The following is a 17,894-nucleotide window of genomic DNA, read 5'->3' as shown; positions in this document are numbered from 1 at the left end:
AATTATTCACATGCAAAATCCTGTGCTTCAGAATGAGTTAACTCCTAGCAACATAGAGATGAGCTAAAATTCCTTAGAACATCAGTATTTTTCCCTTTGGCTTAGTTTTGACTCTATTTGCTGACAATTAATTTAAACACCACCCCTCCATTTCATCAGAAGTTACATTTGACAAGGAAAAAAGCCTCTGTGTATTAAAGGATCATGTCTGTAAAAAGCTTGCCCAGTCTGCATTAGAGATAGATGCATTCTTATTGACTAAAACTTGAAAGTGACTTCCTTTCTTTTGAATGAAGGTGAAAAACTCTACTCCACTCTCGTGAGACCCACCTGGAGTACTGCGTCCAGCTCTGGAGTCCTCAACATAAGAAAGACATGGACCTGCTGGAGTGTGTCCAGAGGAGAGCCACGAGGATGATCCGAGGGCTGGAGCACCTCTCCTATGAGAAGAGGCTGAGAGAGTTGGGGCTGTTCAGCCTGGAGAAGAGAAGGCTCTGGGGAGATCTTACTGCGGCCTTCCAGTACCTAAAGGGGGCCTACAGGAAAGCTGGAGAAGAACTTTTTACTAGGGCATGTAGTGATAGGATGAGGGTGAATGGCTTTAAACTGGAAGAGGGCAAGTTTAGATTAAACATTAGGAAGAAGTTGTTCACTTTAAGGGTGGTAAGGCACTGGAACAGGTTGCCCAGAGAGATTGTTGAGGCCCCATCCCTGGAGGTGTTCAAGGCCAGGCTGGACATGGCCTTGGGCAACCTGGTCTAGTCGGAGGTGTCCCTGCTGATGGCAGGGGGGGTGGAACTCAATGATCTTCAAGGTCATTTCCAACCTAAACCATTCTATGATTCTATGATTGATTTTATGATTCTATGAAAAAAAACAAACTAATAAAACATCCCATCTTTGCAGTTTGTATTACTACTGAAAACTGGAAGTGAAGAAATAGTCCAAGGGTAGGATACTCACTTCCTTAGGCTTCAAAACTATCAAACATATGTACAAACCTCACACTTAACTACTGGGGAAACATTTTAACTTTTTGAAGAATAAAGAATTCATTAAGTTTTGGCAATTGCAAACATTACTTGAGGTTTTGGTTGTGGTTTTTTGTGTTTTTTTTTTTTTTTTCTTTGACTGTTCAGTTGAATAAGCAGGTGCTCAGGAGAAAAAATGTGTTTTATTTAACTTTTGTTTAAAACTCACTGCTTCTATGTTGCTAAAACCCCATGATTTGTCTGGGGAAATATTCCCTCAATGATCAGCCACTTGAATGTACTTATTTCTCAAAAATAATGTCATTGGAGGAGAGCTTTTAGTACTTTATGTGAATGAAGGAATGTGCAACCTGACCCCCCAAATCTTATCCTGGAAACCCTGTGAGGTGAGTCACAGGTAAGTAAATGGGATTATATAGTGTGGTTCCCCATAGGTTTTACAGGAATAAATACAATCAACATATGTGTCCCATGTTTCTTTACTGGCCAAGCTGTCTGTTTGTTTATTAGTTTGTTTTGGCCACAGTTGGAATAAGATTTTAAATGTTAGTGTCTGAAGTGTTTTATTTTGTCTTTCAGAGGATCCCGTCTCTCTGTAGAAGTACAAATAAAATATGGTATTTCTTTCACATCACATTTCAGTCAGATTCACATTTTTTACCCTTCTGAACTGATTTTTGGAAAGAGAAGGTTAGAAATGTTTTATGCTTTCACTGTGCCAACTGAAACAAAAACAAATTTGAACCATTAGCAAGTTACGAGAGACTATCCAGAGAGATTTCACAAGGCTCCTGTCTGTGGAAAAATATTTTCTTTTCTATGTCTTCCATGTGTGATCACCAGTCAGTGGCAGACATTCAAAACAGATGTCCACAATTAGCAATCCCACAATTCCTGGTTGGTGTCTCTTGATGCATTTATGCTGATATTCAGCTATTGCCTCAAGAGTGGTTTTCAGGTCAAATTTATCACTTGTGTACACTGTTTGCTGAATAGTCTCAGGGCTTACTTGGGTTATCTAGCTAGTATTCCTGGGGAAAACCTATACCTTTTCCAGAACTTGAATATCTTCCTTGCTACCTAGTCTAACAGCTTTCTGTTAGCCTGTTTTCTATTGCAGCTCCTGCATTGGATCCATATCTAGCAGACAAAACAGCCTGGTGTATTTCCTAGGAAGACCTTGACTTCATCTGTCAAGATAACGTGTGCTTTGTAGCCAGCCTGACTTTGTTTGCCTACTCAATGAAAGGAAAGAGTAAAATCTTGAGAATGACAAGAACTTCAATTCACTCAGGTGATGTTTTTGTTTAGGAGATCTGATTCAACTACCACTTCAAAAATATCTGAGCTAACTACTTCAAAGCTATTTTAAGCGGCCTCTAAGCCAATAATCTTAGGGTAGGCCACTAGAATTTCAGTCGGGTTGCTTAGAACCCTGAAGTAAGAATTTGATATCATGGGCTTGATTGTTTCTCATAGCTACTGATATAACATTATGTTTGGGGGGTGAGGAGCTGGGGTTTTCATACGTTTTGGGATAAGACCGTGAGACTATAAGCACCTCAGTAGAACAGAGAAATTACCACAAGTTGCAGAAAGATACCCTTGCAAACTTACCCTCCCTTCCTCACACTTTAATTCTGCTTCCATATTTTCAGTCATTATATAAAAATGTACATATAATAGAGATTTTATAGTCAAGATATATTAAGGGAAATTTTATTCCAGATTCTTACTCATATAATACTGTGCCTTGACAAAGTATCACCAGCGAATATACATTTAAAAACAGTTCCTAACAAGTTAGAAACATACCTTTAGAAACATTACTTCATCTCTTTTATCACCCTTTATCTTATCCCTACACCATACTGAATTCAGTTTCCCCTGCCCTCTTTTGCTCTCCTCTGGTGGCGAATAGCCTTTGGAAAATACTGGGTGTGGATAGACTTCCTTGCTCACTAGGGAAGAGAGGAGTTTTCCCATCCCAAGAAGTGTTAGTTGTTATTGTTCCTCACACCCTTCTGAATCACTCTCTGCTTTCCAATATCAGCCTTTTCAACACAGGACAAGTGAAAATACATACTTAAAATCATGCCCTCTACTAAAAGGCACAGAAAGTACCATTTTGGAGGCACACAGATAAAGTCTACCCTTGAACATCTGACCATATATCTTTGATTTCTGTGGGAAATAGTTAGGCTTATTATACACATTTGATATAAAGAGCATAACTTTGGCCCATCAGCAATCAGTTTATTGTGAGGTTATCGCTTCTTCATACTTTCAATTAAGTTCTGCATGTTCATCCCTATTATTCATAGGGACTCATCTGTCGTACAGGCAGATTGCATGGAAACTGAACAATACAGAGCTTTTTGCATGATAAAATAGTCAAATGCTAGCTATCTACCGTAAAACATAGGAGGGTGTATTGTATATTTTCATGTGGACAAAGGGACTCCACCTATTTCCATTTGGGATTTATCACTAGTCTCTCTCATATTCATTCCAAAGATGGAAAATAAATTAGATCATATGAAACTCATAGGAGTTGCTGTTAAAATGGTTTGCTGGTTTGTCTTCAGATCATAGAGTTGTCACAAATGTACTGGAGGGAATGCCAATACAATATTCAGTTGTCTAAAGCTAATATTTAAAAAATATAATAATCTTATTTTGATAGTGAATTACTTTTGATTTGAACTGTACAAACACTCTCTGTGAAAGTTACATATTGTGTTCTTCCTACTGCTAAGAAACAAGCCCCTTTCCTTCTTTTGAACAGGATTTTTCTTTTAAAAAAATATTTCTTACATATTTAACACTTGCGATAGATTAGACACATAGAGGAGAGTGTACAGTAAGGGAAAGAAAACAAACCTGATGCAACTATTCCCCCTTCTCCTTCTTCTCTCTTTCTAGAATATCTGTAGGTTAGGGAGGCAATGGAAACAGTGTAATAATATTTTTGCTAGAATTTCTATCTAAGAACCTGTTTCATACCTGTTCAGGAAGTGAAAGGATGATGTGACTACATTTTCTCTGAATTTAATCTGGGAGCATGCTGAAAATCTCAAGAGTTTCTTTAAAAGTTATGTTATACGTGGAAAAATATTTGTCCTCAGTTCTAGGGCAAATCTATTTCTACAGTGTTTGAGCTATAGCACAGTCTCAATGAGAGTGAGAATATTACCCAAATTCAGGATCTAGAACATTAAAAATATAGCAAATTCTACAAATTCAAAAACTCCAATAATATAGCAATTTAAGTAAATTCTAGACAGTTATGTTTTAGCCTATATTTATTTCCTTACATCTGATTCTTTGTTTGTTCTGTATAGTCCATCAATATTTTCCTGTAAAATATACCCAATTCTAGCCACAGCCAAATCTTCTACAAGAAATTCAGTACACGTCATTTCTCTAACATGTGTTTCCCCCCACCCCCACCTATTCTTATGAAAACTCAAGAGTAAATACTTTCTTGTATGAAAGCACTTTTAATTGGAAAGTGTGACAAATCTTTAAAGATTTGATGGTAAATTGTTATCAGGAATTGAGTAGATAGCAGTGAATATGTCCATAAGTGGGATGACAAGTAGCATGGTAAACAGTCACACATCAAATAATTTACTCATTTTATTGAAAGTATTTTGGACAATTACCAGAAAATGTTGTTAAATATACACTGCGAGAGAACAGATTCTAAGTAACAAAGAGGAAAAATTTAATTCCACAGTAAAAACTGTTGGAGAGGCCCAGGCTAAATACAAACCAAGTGTGATCTTATTCAAGCATCACAGTTTTGCTGTTCTCAGAAAAAGTAGTTCTGGTTTATGAAAAAAAGCTACTGATTTATGCCAGGCCAATTCTAATATTTGAAAATATGTTTTCAAGTTGTGTTTTATAAAGCTCTCCCACACAATCAAAAGACAGCCTACCATCCCCTCAAGTCCCCATTTAGTAATTACAAATTATCTGCCTCTTCTGATTCAGTTCACATTCTCCCCATTTTCCCATACTTAACATTAACTGAAGTTGACTTACAGAAAATGAATGCTTTGATCATTCACTCATCTAATTTGATCAACAAACAGCATTTTGGATAGCTAACGTGAAAAATACCACTGTCAGTGAAACCCACCCTTTTAACTTTAGCACACATTGCTACTTGCTCACTTTTATTTTCCCAGGCTTCTATAAAGCCTTTTGTTATGATGAAAGCAGTACTGAAGGACTATGACCTCCACTGATTATATCAGAAGGTATGTCAGGACAAAGCCTGACATGGAAACTTTGGCTTTTGGAGGGGATGGAGAGGAAAGGGATGTTATTTTTTTCTAAGGTGAGAAAAAGGTCTCAAACAATAAACTTTACACAGGAAAAATTATTCATCTCTGATACTATTCCAGGGAAATGGAGTGCTAAGCCTGAACGTGCTGGAGGAAGTTTTACATATCTCATTGACCTCTAGCACTTTTATGAGAAAGTGTCACCTAAAAAAACCTGCTTGCTGGCTCATTTACTCTTTTCTGAAGGAACTTGGAAAAGGATTTGCTAGCATTGTTTATTAGGAAGCATTTTGTTCCAAAGAAAAAGGCAAATCAGGTTTTACCCATTGAAATTTCCTTTGCCAAAACGATCCAATCCTGACTTGTATTGCCTCAGAGAAGAAAAATTGCACTTCCCAACCCCCAGTAAAGGATGCATTAGCAATTGTCCTATTCAAGAGCATGTGGATATACATGTAGTTACATGCGAAAGACATCTTGTATTTGACGATGTTACCATACTCCTAACAACCAAGCTCCTCTTGATTTTTATTTCATTCCTCTTTATTTTTAAATTGTTTAGAGATACCTAACAAAAGTACAAGGACAAGAGTCCAGACTCACATTAGCATTTAGTCTTCTGAAGTCCATAAAAATCCATGGCAACTAGGTACTAAAATAACTGTCAGTCTGATCCTAAATAACTCACCAAAGACAGACAGATCCTAAATAACTCACCAAAGACAGCCTGTGGCAGAACAGGGAATCAATGACAAGTCTCCAAAACCCAATATCTTACATACATTTCTTTCAGTAGTAGCTTCAATTTAAGTAGCTGTTTGGCCTAATAGTTTCTTTCCTATCTCCCTCCCTTGCAAACATCTCCTTTTCTCTTATGCCAGTCCAAATATTCGTGTGGTGCTTGGCAAAGCAGATCAAGGAACAGACACCCAACGACATGATCCATATACAATCCAGGACCACATAAAATTCAAAGCCACTCTAAGAAAGACTGTAATAGATAAACATTTAAAAAAAGACAGATGTGAGAGGCAATTCTAATGAGAAAGCAGTAAGTCTATACAAATATTCTTCACCTGGTTTAGAACCATTGTTTGTAACAAAATGCTCAAAAAACCCTCAAAAACCAATCAGTTCAATGAATAGATTTAAAAGTAGTGGAATTACAAAATCATGATCTACTTTTACAATGCAAGAGCTGCCAAAACTAATTTGAGCAGTTCAAATCACTTATCTCAATTTAGATTGTTCCCTTCAAAAGATGGTATAATTATGTTTATCCTATTTATAACTGAGAAATAAAAAGTTCTATAAATTATGGGTAACACTAGATTTGGGCATGTTAGGATCTCTCTTTCCATTTCCACTCCCTTTTTTCCAGTCTCAATTACTTGGTCTACTCCCTACTTAATTTTCACCAGTTCCTATCTTTAAACCTGTTTCCTGTGTTCCTCTAGCATTCTCTCCATCCTCCCCAGCAGATAATTACCTTATTGGAAAGTGAACAGATAGTATTGAAATGAATACTTTCAAAGATTCACAAAAGTTAACATGGCCTGAAACAAGAAAAGCAATTTGGTCACTCCCAATAATATTTGTCACATGCTCACACTGCTGAGATACAGTTTTTCATCAGCATTAGGAACCTTCTATCCACCAGGTTGTACAACTGAAACTATGTCTTAACAACGTTCCCAACCTACCTGCACCCTCTGCAGTAGTTTAGGAAGGTCTATGCTAAGCAGGACTTTACAACGTTAGAACCACAAGTTTTGAAAGAAACTTTTTTTTTTTTTTTTTTCATCAGAATGATTTGGTAGCATTTAACACACATCCAGAGAAAGACACACAAAAGCAATGAAGAAAAATGTGTCAGTCAATCAACCTAACCCAGTCAAACAATGTAATACTACCACCATGTCATTAATCATAGAAAAATTAATCAAATTCACTGTAGATGAATTCTGAAACTGATTTTAAATTGAACCATGTAGTGAAGATAACTACATTTTGGACTATATGACGTGTAGGCTTAAACCCATATTCAATTAAATATTTTCTCTAAAATATTAATTTTAGAATTGCTTCCTATTGCATAGTCTGGGAAACACACATGTAAGAAAGCACACCCAATATTTTTTTTCCTAAACATATTTGTGGAGATTTATAGAACAGGTTTAGCTGGCAAAAGTATTAAATGTTTACAACATCCATTTGTGTGGCTTTTGCTTATTTGTCACATGCAATGAATCTGACTATTCAAAGTTAGCAAAAAACTCCCCCAAACGGGATTTTCTGGGTTTTTTTCTGTCGTGACCTTTCTGGTCACAACATACAAGATTCTTAAATTCAGCTCATTTGTCTATATAAGGTCCCCATAGAAAATAAAGCTTTGCTATGTTATTAGATAATTAGGAAAAGATTTTTTAGTGTTTGTTTTTTTTTGTTCTCTTTTGTTCTCTTCTTGGTTTCTTCCCCATACCTGATCTTTACAGACAAATTAATCACTCACTTTAGCTTCCTGTATGACACACCGTAAGGTTTCCTTAACTATTTCTTGACTCATCTTTCTGAACAGGAGATTTGTTAATGTGAAGGACTTGATAACCCAAAAAAGTACTAAAAAAGTAAACTGATTTTGGTATGATGGATTATCATAAATTGAATAGGCCACGATTAAACAAAATTGCACCTCTGACAAACTGGCTATCACATGCCGATTAGCGGTCAGTTTCATTCTTCTAAGCCAAAAGAGGACGTGTGGTTGTAGCCTTTAGGCCTGCATTATTTCATATGAGTAATAGCAGGGTATAAAGTCTACCAGAAGAAAAAAGGACAATTGGTATTACAGTTTGATTTTCAACTGGTGAAAATTAGTTGTGTTACTGTGAATACCATGACGACAATTTTCCTCTGGGTTGGACAGGTTTTTCAAGGAAGTAGAACAGTAAACCAGCTATACCTAACAAAATTAATAAAACTTTACTATTTAACTCAGTTACTTCCATGGAAGAATTATTTTCTCTCTGCTGCACATATTCTCACGTCTTTCAGAATGTAATATTCAGTCATCTCAGAAGCTGGTGCATTTTCTTTCCTTCTTTTCTTTTTGCAGGATGAATATTTCACGCCATTGAACAAGTTTGGTAAAAACAACCAACTAAGCCCCTGTACTTGCTTAATGCAAAGGGTAGGAATCACCAGGAAACCATTCAAAGATGTGAGTTTATTAGCAAGAACCTACATCGTGGCATAGAATAAGGATCCTGAACATTCCTAACCTGTATCTGACAGCAAACACCCAGAAAAGATAGCAGCCAGCTGGAGGTAAGAGGATGACATAGTTCTAAAAATGCCCCAATCTTTTGCCAACCAAAGTAAAGCCCAATGTGTGAGCACATGTGAATTATCTAGGGAATAGTCTGCTGGATAGATCTGGCTTCCTGATACCACCCCAGAGTACTTCAAACAGGCAAGAACATGAAATAATCTGGCCCACTATACATGCAGTGACTGCATCCACAGTTAACTAACAGAGGGTATAAAAATGTACCTCAGATTTTCTGCCAGCTAATAACTGACATATTATTACATCTTGTGTTTTCCTGAGGGCATTGGCACTTCATTTGTCAAAGGCAGACATGTTTTATAACTAGTATTTTGAATGGCCAAACTTTTCCACGCACATATATCCTAGAAAAGTAAGAAGAGGCTGCCTATTTTATCTTCCCCTGTAGGTAAACTCTCCTAAATGAATAAACTAAAATTGGAGATAACACAGAGGAGTTTGGAGTCTTAGTCAGGTATCAGACTATATTAGATGTTAAAAGGCTTGGGAAAAGGTGTATTTTGTGTTAGATGTGGTAAAAAACAAAATAATTTCTGGCTGCAAGAAACAGTCTCATAGCTCAGCACACAAAAGGAGACGAGACAAACAGAACAAAAGAGAGAATTTAAGACAGTAAGGAAACATTCACGTGAAAAAATTAGAAAAAAAGAGGAAAATCACAGGTCACCACTTGCAGAAAGTATACCTCCTTTTTATTAAACATGATAATATAAGTGATGGTAGCGAGGGGGATTGCGTTGTTTTTCATCAAGGGCAGATTTAAAAATGAGTAAAGCAGTGGCCTTATGAGCAGGAGAGAGAACAGAAAGCTGACAGGTCCTTCAGGTAAAATGGTTGAAGGATTTTAAACGATGCCTAATGGCAAAGTTCTACCTAACTGCATCAGAAGGTTAGCCTGAAAAAAAGTCATATAGTCGGAGTTGAAAAATAAGAATGCAATCAAATGTATTTTACTTCTGTTTAAGAATGAAAAAAAGGAAAATATTAAAGATATAAAAGGAAAAAATGGCAATAGTCACAGTCTAAACATTTTCGCGGTACTCAGGATTTCACCAACATTTAACGCAAACACCCATCAAATGCTGGTTATTCATTTTTGGTTGTAAGGGTAAATACGGGGTTAAGATATTAGCATGGCAGCTAATCCCAGCTAAGAGCTGCTAGAGTAGGTACTCAGAAATTTGAGATATCCTACCTTTCCAGTGCAAGGATGTCTTTGTTGCAACTCAGAAAAGGGGGAAAAGGAAAACAACAAGAAGAAAATAATTTCTCCCATCCTAAAAGCAGAAGCATTTTGACTTTGCATTCTGAAGGAAGCAAGGCCATATCTCAAATCTTCCTGACAAGATGGAGATTTGTTCTTTTCCATCAGCTGAAGGTTCCCCAGTGTATTTCATGGTCAACTATGAAACACAGCCAAAGGAGAAGAGCTCCTTTTAATAGGAGAAAGCAAAAGGGTATGGAGACATAGGCGTGCCATAGTAGTAAGAACAGTGAATCCAAATATGAAGCTTGGAAGCAGTAAAACAAGAAGGACAGAAAGGATTAGTGAATCATGTTTAGTTAAATGAATTTGTTTATAAGTACTTTGTGACAGTTGTGACTTGAAGGCCCAGAGCTTTACATGAGCCTACAGTATGTGACAAGATCTGTGAGGAAAGAACCAGCAGTGTTAAGATTTGTATATTCACATGTATTTGTCTGCTGAATAAAAAGACATTAATCTTTCCTTTTTGGCTGTTCAGTAACTTCTTACTGCTCCTGAACAATTGTTGCCTCTCCCAGTTGATGCTGTGTGCATCACAAATATGTGCAACACTGCTGTTACTTAGGGATTAAAATATGTAAGTTCAGACATGATTCTGCTTCCTCCACAGCTGCAAGTAAGATTTTTCCATTAGCTTTTTTGCTGCACGAGTGATGGTTTTAGTATTCTTACCGCACTGTAAACACCCAGCCTACAAAACAGAAGGATGACTAAAACGGTGACAACAGCTCTTTGCAATGAGAAGTAAAGAAAAGGCTACATCTGGAAGAACATGATGAAAACATTCTTCATAAGGAACTCTCAGAGAGCATAAAAGTTAACTCAGCCAGGGTGAGAGAGATTTTAGTTATCAAGTGTGGTGATTTTTGTTTTGTTTGGTTTTGTTTTTTTTTTTTTTGTAATGCCTTACTTCTAAGGGGGTTTTAAAGTGATTTGTCTACATGTCTTAACCTGTGGATCAGTAGTTCAGTACCTCCTTTCATGTTTAGAAAAGACACTTTTCATTTATATTTTAATATTTGGAGAAATAGAATAAAATAAATAGAACAAGGTCAAATACTGCCTTCAGAAACTTGTGTCTTAAAAATCTCAAAAATCTCAAATTTTCATAAAAAAATGGTTTTCATGTAGATTTTAAAAGCCAATTGGAGGACTAGTTTTCTTTCACAGCACACCAATACCAGCACTTACAAAGAACAATATACATGTTTATTAAGCAATAACTGCCTTCACACCTGTATTACCACAAGTCAGTATTCCTCCTACACTGACACCTTTGAAACCATGCCATGTCAACCAACGAGTTACAGTTCGTCTCAGCCACATATTAAGCTAAGTTTTGCTAGCTTGTGACTTTTGTAAAAGCAGTGGGAATGTTTTGTAGGTCCATACCTGAAGTATGAGACATGGCAGCCTTTCAAGAACTAGTAGTCAGGGCACAAAATTCCTTTTCTGAGTGAAAATCTGAGAGGGGGAAAAAATGTTGCATATTGGAAAAAGACTTCGACATTTCTTAGGACAAGAATCCTCAAAGGTTGTTTAGAGACACTGATGCAATATTTTTGCTTGGCTTTTCAAAACAAACTCAAGATGACATTCCACAAGCTCTCTGAACCCTAACAGCCCCAGCAGCCAAGCAGCTTGGGCTCATCCCATGGCTGGAAATCTGGCTCCACACAGGCAAACTGTTGGTGAGGTAGGCAAGTTTCCATGGAAACCTGCCTAGTTTCTGTTAATAGTAACTAGGAAAAACTAACTTGTTCCCACAGCATGTTTTGATGATATTGAATCAGCATTTTTTTCAAACAGTTCTATTAATATACTACCTAGAATTGTATGTGGGGGCTAGTTTTGAAAGACTGACTTAATAGAGAGCAACACACTGTGATCTCAAAGGAAGTGAATGAGTGTGCTACTGATTTTCTTATCAGGAGTTAATCTCCCAAGACACAGTTCTTTCAACCTGGGCAAAACCCTGACCCTCTTCTACATGTACATATAATGTATATGCAAGTGTGTATGCCTACACACTTGTTTAAATTGGCACAAACACACAAACCTCAACTGAAAGAGTAAACTCTCTGTTCCTTACTTTTGTCATTATGTTTAATTATGTATTACTATTAATTCAGTGACTGTAAAGAGCTTTCTGACCCTAGACGAATTAGACCTTTACAATTCTACTGTTAACAAGTTATTTGAAAAACCGCCTTTTTTTTTTTTTTTTTTCCTGGAAGACCAGTCAGAGATTCTAGCACACTGTTACACGGTAGAGCTTTTAAAGAGCATAACAAAACAGACACAAAGATGATAGGATAAAAAAATCAGCCAGAGGTCTCAATGTTTCAGCAAAACATTCAGTAAATTCAGGATTCTGCATTGTGAAGTAGAGAAGGGGACACAGAGTGTGATAGAGACTAGTACACTAGTACTTAAAGTTACATTACCTCAGTGACTAGTCTTTACTGTGATGAAACACAGGGCAGCAACAGATGATAGCCCACATTTATCACTAGAAGACACCAGAACTGCATTTTCTCTGCTGAAGATGCAGGCTGTGTTTGTATACCCTTTAAAAGGAAAGCATGTAGTTGGGGAACATGCAAAATGCCTTTCGCTCTAAGAGCAGTAATATGATATGTTCCTCAATTACAAGTAATTTATACCCTTCAACATCACAGAAGAAGACCTCGGGAAGTACAGTTTCTCTCACAGTCAGACCTTCCTACATTTATTTGTATGGCTTGCAGGAGGGATTACAAATTGTTATACTGACACGATTACTCTTAACTCTGCAATCTACAGATCTTTATCTTTCAGTGTTCGAGTTTGAATTTCTTTCCACAGTGCTTTTTGTTTGTTTGTTTGTCTTTGTGGGTGGGGTGATAGCAGGTAAAATTAGATTTTACCACCAAGCAATTTACTCATTCTACACCTGAGAACCTCCAGGGCATATTCTATAACATATTGCTTCCAGGGTGCTAGCTTTAGTTTAGGTGTAAAAGAGGAGGCGCATGTACAGCTAGCAGTCTTTGTGCATTAATAATCATGAAAGAATGCAAAATAACTTGAAGATTACAAATTATGTTTTACTTTTTTCTGCTAGTAAATGTTTTTTGAGATTCTACTTACTTTTAAAGAAATGCAAAGGATTTGTGGTTTTGTCTGAATTGAGAAATGTTAAAAAAATTGCTTGTGACAGTCTTTAAGAGCAACTTTTCTGGTAAGACAACTTTGTACAATTAAATCAGAACTCTTACATGATGCTTCTCACAGATACTTGGGAATTTGCAGAAATAACCACCTCATTAGAATGTTAATAGCTTTCAGAAATATGGATAATGATGCTAGAATTGTTACAGCAAACACCAGAACTAAAATTTCTTTCAAATATAAAGCTAATTTGTCTAGCAGTGTTGCATACCTAATTACTGTAGACCTAATTACTAGTTAATGCAAAAAAGCATTAATGACAAAAGCACTAACAGTCATAGATCAATTACATATTGTAAAGGCACATATAACAGTGAAAGACAATGTAAATAAACAAGCTGGACACTGCTGAGTTACCCATGAACTCTTGCATCATTACAAAGTATCATGAAAACTGGAACAGAAGATAAAATTTTGCCAGAGAGTGTACTTAAAGACTTGGCAGTAGCTTCATTTTGTTTCATTACTATTCTTAATCACATAAGAAGCATTCAGAACAGCAAGATATAATCTTTATCATATCTGACGTCAGTAATTTAAGACAGATAATGAGATATTTCTTGGTATCTCATCCCCTTAAGGCCTTCTTAGTTCAGGGGAAAAGATTCTCTGGAATATCAAACCTAACAAAGACTTAGTTAAGATTTGGATAGACGCTGGAAATGAGGTTGTCATATTTTAGCCAGGGAATTACAGTTTTTTCCTATATAAAAATGAGGTTTGAAGTTCAAAGAGGAAGTAACAAGATTACTTTGGCACACAGTATTACAAGCCTGTTTCTTCTCTTTCCGATTGAAGCACTACAAGTTTTATTTGAGCATGTCCCTAGTGACTTAACTGTACTACCAATGTTTATCATGCTAGCTACCCTCACTAGGTAAATAGTCTGTATATAGACAAATCACTCAGCAGCAATACATTACATCTTCAGGCTGATTTTAAGGTCACTGATTCCTATGTGGCTTGTTCTACTGTAGTCTGTCTTCCAACAAGGGAAAATAAGCTTTTCTCCTCTTTTTAAAACTTCCCATACAATTTTCTACTTGATATTTTTAGCCATCTCCCTAGAGAGCTCTAACACTTCTAGTATTATGGACTTAACCTCAGATTAACATTCTTTTTCTGTTAGTCCTTCATATTACTAAAAGTGCAGTAAGCCCACTCTCTTAATTCATATTAAAAAACAAAATCAAAACAAAAAAAAAACAAAACCCTTGAACACCTATCACCTGGAAAGGTAATTAAATAGGTACAGGCTTGTCTGATTCCTAGCCTTTTAATGAGCCAGACTTAGGATCATAGGGTAATTTAGGTTCAAAAGGACCTCTGGAAGTCATCTAGTCCAAATTCCTGCTCAATGCGAACTCATCATGTATATGATGGTTTTGAACTAAATTCAAGAATGTTTATATCTACGGTTTCTGTAAATAATAGGGCTAGACTGTACACTTGGTCTAAACTCCAAACAAAGGGAAGATATTGATTTCTTTAACTGTATGGTCATTTACACTGGTTATTGTTTACATATGTACTTCACATCATCTGCGCAAAACAGTATTTTCTTGTCATCATTATTGAGATTTTATGCCTGAAGTGATTTTTTTTTGTCTTATAGGCACTCTGCAAAGGAATTTCTGTACATAGCATCTGGTTGGAATGTTAAATTGTTCCAATGTCAGGAAAACATGCACTCTTCAATTTTCAACAGGTTGCAAAATAGCTGTTTCTGACAAAAAATCAAGTGGTAGCAAACAAGGAAAGAGGGAAATTTTTTTTTGGGAAAGAGGGTAAGAGAAAATTAATAGCAACAGCTTGTAAGTGCTACCGCACAAATTTTCTCACACTTGACCTTTTGACATCCCTTGGATTAGTTAACAGTTTATATTACCTCCAAATTAATCAGTCAACAAATGTGTGCCTTAAACATTTCTGCTAAACAGACATTGTTTTGTTTGAATATAAGTGAGATATGTTATGGCCCTAAAATCTGCAACTAGTGCTGCGAATTTAGTTTTACTTCCAGTTATTTTTAAAGCAAGTTTATATGTCAATTTTTTAATTTACTAATATTTTAACTTTCTTGTTATTAAGCTTCACTTGCCTTGCTCCAGATTTGGTATTGATTTAAGGATTGCAGAATATTTCAAGTTGATATGCATCTTCAATAAAAGGTTTTGTCTGTTGACATAAGTGATGCACAACAGTCATACTTCTTGCTTGTCTTCCAAGGTTCATGAGACCCGATTCCGTCTGTTGTGCATTACAGACTGACAGAAGGATGTGTTGACAAAGAACCACCACGACTTTCTAAAACTGTGGAGAGAGGAATTAAAAAATGATGTCAGATAACAGCATACATCAACTCTTACTACTTAGCTACACTCTTGGCATGATTTACAAGTGCTACAAGGTATTTGATAAATATAATAATAATAATTATATATATAATATAACTTGATAAAAGTATGCACAATAAAACAAAAGGGCCTAAATCAGGGAGTTACACAACACACAAGGAGAGCACAACCCAGCAGTAGTATAGTTTCAATGTATAGTTTTAAAATGTAAGGCTTAAAATAGAGTCAATTTAAATGCATTCCAACTTCCCTTTTCCTTTTCTTAAATTTAAAATGTCCCCTTTATCTCTCCAGCATAAAGCACAGATGAAGACTCATATACACAGAATTTTGTCCCATAATGTGTGTGTGATTACATTTTAATATCTCTCAGATTTCTTCTGGACTTCCTGTCTTCCAGTCTTTTTTCACCTCATTCTCCCCCAAACGTTGGATTAACTTAATACCTTAGAATGGAAATTATGTATGAATTTACTGAAAAAACACACTATTCCTTCCACAAGTCCACACAATAACTTTATGGAACACAGATGATCGTTTGCTTTCTCTGCTAGGCATGTCTGAACAATGCTAATCAAGTAGTTGAGATTAGAAGAGTATAAGGACAAAATATGTAATCTTGCCATCTATAAATATGAATTATGGCAGAGCTTAAAAAATATCTCTTTGGAAAACAGTTTTACTATCCAACTCAGTAAGATGCGAAAGTTAACAAATAGGTGTACTGTTTCAGTTGTGTATATTTCCATACTTTTCCATGACATGCAGAAAGATGGTGTAGTGGAAATGCCAGAGATCAGCATTTCAAGAAGAAAGATACAAACATGTAACTGTTACCTACTGTGAAAAATGACATGTTAATTTTTCAAGCTGTGTATATTTTCTAGGTATGTTTAGGTATTTATAAAAATGAAGAGGAACAAAAGACATTTTTTCATGTTCAAAGGCATCCTTCTGCAGTATATACTATAGTGTTTTTTAACCCCAAGCCAAACTTTTTCAAACCCAGAAACTAAATGGGGTTAATTAGTAGTCAAAATGGGTAATATTTTTGAACTCATAATTGAAAAATCTGTGTGTCACAACTACAAGTTCCTGGCTCTTGCCCTGGGCAGAGAGCTATTATAGAATTTGTTAATCTCAGAATTAGTTTTCTAAAATTCAACTGAAAATCTGCTTTAGATGTAGTAGTAATCTGCTTTTGAGGTACCAGCGGCTACAGTGCTGATAAGGTTAGCATTCTCTACTAATACATAAAGGATATTTTTAATTACAGTTTAATGTACTTTGCACAGAATTTTAAGAATTAATAGTTATTCAACAAGCAAGAAAACCGAGGGAAGAATGTTTATTTGTTAGATAAAGGTCATACAAATGTGGTAGAACCTGTTCAGACCAGGTGAGATTATGTTTTTTGTCTCATCTATTAAATTATGCTTAAGCTGAAAAAGATAGTAAGTTATATATGTATATATAATTGTAACAGCAAGCTATTTGTTTTTACTGACACCTCTAAAGGAATCATCCTGGTTACAATGCACTAACAATATACAAGCTTTCAGACTGGTTAGATATGCATTTATAGACAATTTTCTGACAGGCTGAAATTCAGTTATGTGATAAGCTCTGAACTGTCAATAATATTACTGCTATAATAAAAATTTATTTTGAAGCTTAAGTTTCTTGTAGATAACAGAAAGTAGTCTAGAACATGATATTCAGTTTAGTATTATGCCTTCATCCAGAAAATTCCAGCCAATCAGAATATTAAAAAAAAAAAAAAAGAAAGAAAAAACGAAGCAGCCAGCAGGCAAAACAAGAAGATCCTATTTAATTCATTGGCATTGTATTTAATTCATTTGCAACTTACACAAAAGATAAGTCATTTTGGAATCTCCTTTATCTATTTTCATTACTCCACTGATAGAAACTGACTCCTCTTTCATTCCTTACTTATCCTAGCTCCAGTCTCTCACTTTGTTTCCCATGCTTGGAATATCATTGGTGACTCTACTAAAACCAAAGAGAATAGAACTTAATGCCAAAAAGGTTCATTTTAAGTCAAAAAGGGTTTGCCTGAGCTTAAGTATCTGAGCAGTTATTGATTTCAGTGGGCCTTCAGGTACACTTAAATACTTTGTTCAAACTGATATCATTTTGCACTATTTTATATAGGACAAGAACAAAATTATTCATAGAGGATCAAAAAAGAAATTATGGATTTTCTGTACAGTGAGGAATGGACACAAACACTCACATATTAAATTTTGGCTTCAATCTCATACTTTCTAAGGTGAAAGTAACATGGAAAATAGTTATTCTAACGATAAGATTTCATCCAGGATCTGAAACTGGAAGTGAGATTACTGATTGAATTCTAAGACACTGAAAAGTGTTAGTGTTTCTGCACTAGAATTGAAT

The sequence above is a fragment of the Charadrius vociferus genome, unplaced genomic scaffold (genome assembly GCF_000708025.1).
Source record: "Charadrius vociferus isolate BGI_N301 unplaced genomic scaffold, ASM70802v2 scaffold201, whole genome shotgun sequence".
Taxonomy (NCBI): Eukaryota; Metazoa; Chordata; class Aves; order Charadriiformes; family Charadriidae; genus Charadrius; species Charadrius vociferus.
Note: the sequence above shows the minus strand (reverse complement) of the source record.